Genomic DNA, 7487 nt, shown 5'->3' with positions numbered 1-7487 from the left:
TATTTATTGCTAAATAAATAAGTGTTACGCTGTGGTCAGCAGGCATGAAGACGAGTAGCCTACATGTTCAGTAATGAAACCAAAAATAAAAAGCGTGTTAAAACGAAGTGGAGTAAAATGAAGATACAATGTCAAAATAAGGGTCGGGTCCACATAATATAATAAACACAACATAAACCTGACAATGAGCTTGTTAGGCCATTGTTATATAACAGTTAGTTCCTCGAATCTCACTTTACGAGAGGCTTTCTGCTGATATTTCACCAGTATTGGCATTGATAGTCTCTGCACATTCTAGACAGGCTGTCACTCAGTCCAGTTACATTGTTACTGGTAGATGGCTAACGCCATTCATTAGACATATCCTTAAATGTTAAAAGGATGATTTTTGAAAGATTTCGCTTTCCTTGGTCACGTACGGCTACCTTTTCACAAATATGACTTGATATGAAGGACAGATATTGTGTTTACATGCTTTTCCACTTCAGATCTGCTGCGTGAGATCACGTGAGTCGCTTCCTCTGGCACCATAATCTTAATAACATTTTGTAGTGTGTGATGCGCCGCGATTTTCAAATCTTGTAGTGTGAGCATGTTTAAGATTTGAGGGAATAAAATCTGCAAAGATTCTCCTTAAGTGTGTGCTGCAACCTGATTTTACAATCAGTTTTAGGCCACATTTTCACCCAGGGAAGAAGCAGATATTTCCCTGCGGTTTTGCCTCTCATTTACACGAAAACCCAGTTTTTATCACAGAAAACGATTATTTCTAAAAACTCCGGCTAAAGTGGAGATTTCTGAAAACGCCGGTTATGTGTTGCCGTGTCAACTGTGAGAAACGGGGTTTTAGGTTCTCAAACGTCACTTTATGTGGCAGAAAATGCTTAACGTCATGTGAGCGTATTATCCAAGCGGGAAGGAAGTCGACCGGAAGTTGAAGCCGGCCGCGTGCCACCATCTTGTAGCAGAACTTCACTTGCGTTAGCATTCCATTGACTCCCATTCATTTTGCCGTCACTTTGACAGCGAATAACTTTACATCTGAGGCGTTTGAAGACTCCATTTGTCCATTATTTATTTCTAAAGAAACACGACAATGTATAAAAGGCTCCATTACCTTGTAGCTTATGTTATGGCCCCGTAGAAGCAGTTTTTGTAAAAGTAGGCTAACGATTGCGTCATAACCACGCGACTCTCTGTCGCACAGTAGAGAGATTACCGTATGGACGGGAGGAGAAGCTCGCGGGCAATCGGGGGGACGTGGAGGCAAAATGACTAAATAATTAATCAGAATACTTAGCAAAAGTTTCTCCTGCTCCTAGGTCCTACTCACACTCTCCGTCTCTGCAAGTTTCGAAAGGGAATGATTCAGATTTCTCATGCCACAGCCACTAGAAGACAGACGGGTTGCTCACGTCACATCTACGTCATCAAGCTCGGTTTGAGTCGGTTTGAGTCTGCGCGTCAGGAACGGAAGTCCTAAAAAATCGCTAAAAATGGGCTTCACTTGTCTCAATTGAGTTCCAATGAGATGGCTCTGTCCACTTCTTATACTGTCTATGGTATTAACCCCTATGTTCACTTCTCCCTACACTGCCGCCCATAGGTTTGGCATATTTATGATGGCACTCGATGGTGTATTTATGCGGGTTGATGTACAGTAAATGACAACTTTTTTGAAAACGATGTTGTGTGCACGATGTTCTTATTGAAAACGGAGGGGGGGAAATATTCGTTTCTCGAAATACCCGGCTATGTGTAAATGTGGCCTAAGACTCCTGTAGTGTGAGCCAGGCATTAGCTAGCATTTTCACATCTCTAAAGTAATCTTGTCTTACCAGGAAATCTTTGATGAGGTCCTCCACTGCTTCTCCCATGTAAAGGATGAGACATTTAAGTGCAATCTCCCTCTTTGTAGCGGTGTCAGTATCCTACATCAAGATAACAAAAATTAATATAACTGGTTAAGTCGATCCATTCATTTACTGTGAGTGTGTCAAGGTTTGTTAAGTGTGAGATTGAGAGCTAGTTTATATAGGAATTAATGAATGGGAATGGTCATACATGCTCATGGATGCATTCGAAAGTAGCCATTCAGGAGGGTATGTGGTAAGAAGGGTAGCGCCGGACATTATGGTCAACAATCTTTATCACAATATACGTTATCAGTTGATATAATAATCATTACAATATGATTCAATAGTGTGTGTCACGAAACTGCTCCGAGACTCAAAGAGGAGATCCAAATGCAGCTTTATTAAAGGGCAATCCAGACACGTAATCCAATAAACAGGCAATGGGTCAAAACACAGGTAGACAGTCCAAACAAACAAGACAAAACAAAAACAAGACAGGCAGGGGTCAGAGGCAAGAGAGTAATCCAAGGAACAGGCAAGAAATCCGAAAACCAATAAACAAGAAAACCAGGAAAACGCTCAGAGTTGCAGTGTGACACTAAACAAAACTTCGCAATGATGGTGAGAATATGTGAGACATAAATAGTCCATAGAATGAGGATCAGGTGTGACTGTAATCAGGAACAGTGCAGGTGAATAATGCAGTGCAGGTGTATGAAGTAATCAGTCCAGGTAGATGCAGGATGGGAAATGTAGTCTGTGAGTGAATATGATAGTCTTATGTGGAGTGCCCTCTGGTGGCTCTCAAGGGCGCTCCAGCTGGTGACCGTTACATAGCCCCCCCTTTAAGGAGCGGATTCCAGACGCTCCTAAAACTGTCCAGGAGGGAGGTGGAGCGGAGGCGGAACCGGGGGCGGGATGGAGGGCCAGGCCCGTGCTGTAGAAGAGGACCTGAAGACTCCGGCAGGGCGGAAGGCCAGGGCGGATCAGGCTGTGCAGGCGACCAGGGCGGATCAGGCTGTGCAGGCGACCAGGGCGGATCAGGCTGTGCAGGCGACCAGGGCGGAGCAGGCCGTGCAGGCGACCAGGGCGGAGCAGGCCGTGCAGGCGACCAGGGCGGAGCAGGCCGTGCAGGCGACCAGGGCGGAGCAGGCCGTGCAGGCGACCAGGAAGGAGACGACCCTTCAGGCGGCCAGGGAGGAGACGACCCTTCAGGCGGCCAGGGAGGAGACGACCCTTCAGGCGGCCAGGGAGGAGACGACCCTTCAGGCGGCCAGGAAGGAGACGACCCTTCAGGCGGCCAGGGAGGCGACCATGGCACAGGAACAGACACCGGCTCAGGAACAGGAACAGACACAGAGACAGGAACAGACACCGGCTCAGGGACAGGAACATACACCGGCTCAGGAACAGACACCGGCTCAGCGGTGGCCATCTTGTCCGAAGACACTGGCTCGGCGGAGACCATCTTGTCCTGAGACACTGGCTCGGCGGTGGCCATCTTGTCCGAAGACACTGGCTCGGCGGAGACCATCTTGTCCTGAGACACTGGCTCGGCGGTGGCCATCTTGTCCGAAGACACAGGCGTGGTTTCGGCCATCCTGTCCGAAGACACAGGCGTGGTTTCGGCCATCTTGTCCGAAGACACAGGCGTGGAGTCGGCCATCTTGTCCGAAGACACAGGCGTGGAGTCGGCCATCTTGTCCGAAGACACAGGCGTGGAGTCGGCCATCTTGTCCGAAGACACAGGCGTGGAGTCGGCCATCTTGTCCGAAGACACAGGCGCAGAAAGAGGAAGAGGAACAGATTCAGGCTCAGTATCAGGATCAGATTCAGGCTCAGGAACAGATTCAGTCTCGGCGGGACGAGACTCTTGACGGGCGGACGTGACGTGAAGCTCAGTCTCTGGGTCGGCAGAAGTGACGTGAAGCTCAGTCTCTGGGTCGGCAGAAGTGACGTGAAGCTCAGTCTCTGGGTCGGCAGAAGTGACGTGAAGCTCAGTCTCTGGGTCGGCAGAAGTGACGTGAAGCTCAGTCTCTGGATCAGGATCAGCGCGCTCTGAGCTTGACGGGACCAGCGGCGGCGAGGGCTTTGAGCTGGGTAGGACCAGCGGCGAAGAGGACTCTGAGCTGGGCAGGACCAGCGATGAAGAGAGCTCTGAGCTGGACAGGACCAGCAGTGAAGGCTCTGTGATGGTCGGGACAAGGCAGTGAAGGCTCTGTGATGGTCGGGACCAGCAGTGAAGGCTTTGTGATGGTCGGGACCAGCAGTGAAGGCTCTGTGATGGTTGGGACCAGCAGTGAAGGCTCTGTGATGGTCGGGACCAGCAGTGAAGGCTCTGTGATGGTCGGGACCAGCAGTGAAGGCTCTGTGATGGTCGGGACCAGCAGTGAAGGCTCTGTGATGGACGGGACCAGCAGTGAAGGCTCTGTGATGGACGGGACCAGCAGTGAAGGCTCTGTGATGGACGGGACCAGCAGTGAAGGCTCTAGCTTGGCGGGCATGTCGCTTGCTGTCTCAGGCGCTGCGGGCATGATGCTCTCAGTCTCAGGGGCAGCGGGCATGACGCATACTGCCTTGGCTTCGGCAGATCTGGCGTGAAGTGCGGGCTCGGCTGGACTGGCGTGAAGTGCATGCTCGGCTGGACTGGCGTGAAGTGCATGCTCGGCTGGACTGGCGTGAAGTGCATGCTTGGCTGGACTGGCGTGAAATGCAGGTTCGGCTGGACTGGCGTGAAGTAGCTCAGGCTGAGGGGATACTGCAGGTTCACGGAGCTCCTCCTCTACCCCGCCCACAGTAAACGATGAGCCGCTCAACAAAAGGGCCAGATCAATATAGTGCTCCAAAGTCTCGTGAGGATCATGCAAGGGCATGAATGAACTGAGCGGTTCAGATAGCCCTCCCCGAAAAAAGATCTTAAGGCATTCTGTGTTCATTGAGGTGAGATGTGCCAGTTCAATAAACTCCTCGACATACCTCTCGATCGGCCGATTCCCCTGACGGAGACGCAGGATTTGTACTGCTGTATCTGTTGGCATAGCTGCTGGATCTAGGTGTGGCGAAGTTTTCTGTCACGAAACTGCTCCGAGACTCAAAGAGGAGATCCAAATGCAGCTTTATTAAAGGGCAATCCAGACACGTAATCCAATAAACAGGCAATGGGTCAAAACACAGGTAGACAGTCCAAACAAACAAGACAACAAAAACAAGACAGGCAGGGGTCAGAGGCAAGAGAGTAATCCAAGGAACAGGCAAGAAATCCGAAAACCAATAAACAAGAAAACCAGGAAAACGCTCAGAGTTGCAGTGTGACACTAAACAAAACTTCGCAATGATGGTGAGAATGTGTGAGACATAAATAGTCCATAGAATGAGGATCAGGTGTGACTGTAATCAGGAACAGTGCAGGTGAATAATGCAGTGCAGGTGTATGAAGTAATCAGTCCAGGTAGATGCAGGATGGGAAATGTAGTCTGTGAGTGAATATGATAGTCTTATGTGGAGTGCCCTCTGGTGGCTCTCAAGGGCGCTCCAGCTGGTGACCGTTACAGTGTGTCAACCCTATTAACGCTATTAATTAAAAAATCTTTTTTACTGCCCCCTAGTGTCCTCTGGCTAGTACTACACTTTTTTAAAAACCAACCGACATCAACCGATTGGTGCCAATGCAGCAATACTTCTATGCATACAAGCCATAAATAAATGACCATTGTGTGTGTAGCCAGTCACAACTGTTAGCTAACGTTACCATTAATCACACGTGTAAGCCAGTCCCTTTACATGTAGCTCATTCACTTAAGTTAGTTGTTGATCAGGTTAACTTCTACAGTTTTAACGTTATTCTTATGACGCTGACTCGAGATACGTTCAATGATTAAACGTTCACGTTAATAAACTTACCATTGTAAAATCTAAATGAGCCACGGGTAAACTGTTCCCTTTTGCAATCGGTCAGGAATTGATTAACGTCGACATATTAACGTTGACTTACCTAAGTGTAAACTAAGCTAGCTAACACAAAGTTAACATTTTCCAACTAACGTACATATACTTATCTACCAGAGAAAGTCAGCAGAGCAACATGTCTGGCATAAAATTTACAGGCTACTTAATACAGCAGCACATTTAAATGGTTGTTTGTTTCACTCACTTACTAAACTGTTTTAATTATTCTTATTTCTTTTTATTATTTTAATTTCTTCTATGTAAAGCACTTAGATTTGCCATTGTGTATGAAATGTGCTATATAAATAAACTTGCCTTGCCTTGCCTACTTCAGTTTATCCGCGATGCAACCGATGATTCTCTCTAGTGCAGTAAAGTGATCCACGGAACGTAGACTTGAAGAGTGGTCTGGTGACTGGTCGAGATTCGACATTAATGCCCATGCACTGGCCTGTGTGTAACCTTGAAATTGTACATTCGTCGAAACAAATATTTCCTAGTTGAGTTCTTAATGAAAAATATTGATATTTAACAATGTTTTGAACGAAAAAATATTACCTGAAAAATAAAAAAAATAATGGTAAAATGAATTGAAAGACTAATTATTAATTGGATGAATAAAAGGTTTTCATTCATCCAATTAATAATTTTATTACAAAAACAATATAAATATTAAATATGTGAAATTACACAACCTTTTGCAAATATGCTACATAAATAGTCAATTTGTTCCCAGCAGTGGGGGCAGGAAGGAAGCACCAAAGGAAGCACAGATGCTCCCTTTGGGAACGCAGCAGGCACAGGTGCTCCCTTTGGGAACGCAGCAGGCACAGGTGCTCCCTTTGGGGATGCAGCAGGTACAGGTGCTTCCTTTGGGGATGCAGCAGGCACAGGTGCTCCCTTTGGGGATGCAGCAGGCACATGTGCTCCCTTTGGGGACGTAGCAGGTACAGGTGCTTCCTTTGGGGAGGCAGAAGGCCCAGGTTCTTCCTTTGGGGATGCAGCAGGCACAGGTGCTACCTTTAGGGACGCAGCAGGTACAGGTGCTCCCTTTGGGGATGCAGCAGGCACAGGTGCTTCCTTTGGGGACACAGCAGGCACAGGTGTTCCCTTTGGGGACGTAGCAGGCACAGGTGCTCCCTTTGGGGACGCAGCAGGCACAGGTTCTTCCTTTGGGGACGCAGCAGGCACAGGTGCTCCCTTTGGGGACGCAGCAGGCACAGGTGCTCCCTTTGGGGACGCAGCAGGCAAAGGTGCTCCCTTTGGGGATGCAGCAGGCACAGGTGCTCCCTTTGGAGACGCAGCAGGCACAGGTGCTCTCTTTGGGGACGCAGCAGGCACAGGTGCTCCCTTTGGGGACGCAGCAGGCACAGGTGCTTCCTTTTGGGACGTAGCCTTTGGGGACGCAGCAGGCACAGGTGCTCCCTTTGGGGACGGAGCAGACACAGGTTCTCCCTTTAGGGACGCAGCAGGCACAGGTGCTCCCTTTGGGGACGCAGCAGGCAAAGGTGCTCCCTTTGGGGACACAGCAGGCACAGGTGCTCCCTTTGGAGACGCAGCAGGCACAGGTTCTTCCTTTGGGGACGCAGCAGGCACAGGTGCCCCCTTTGGGGACGCAGCCGGCACAGGTGCTCCCTTTGGGGATGGAGCAGGCACAGGGACTTACTTTGGGGACGCAGCAGGCAC

This window comes from Leuciscus leuciscus (assembly GCF_965113295.1).
Source record: "Leuciscus leuciscus genome assembly, chromosome: 6".
In the NCBI taxonomy this organism is placed as follows: domain Eukaryota; kingdom Metazoa; phylum Chordata; class Actinopteri; order Cypriniformes; family Leuciscidae; genus Leuciscus; species Leuciscus leuciscus.
Note: the sequence above shows the minus strand (reverse complement) of the source record.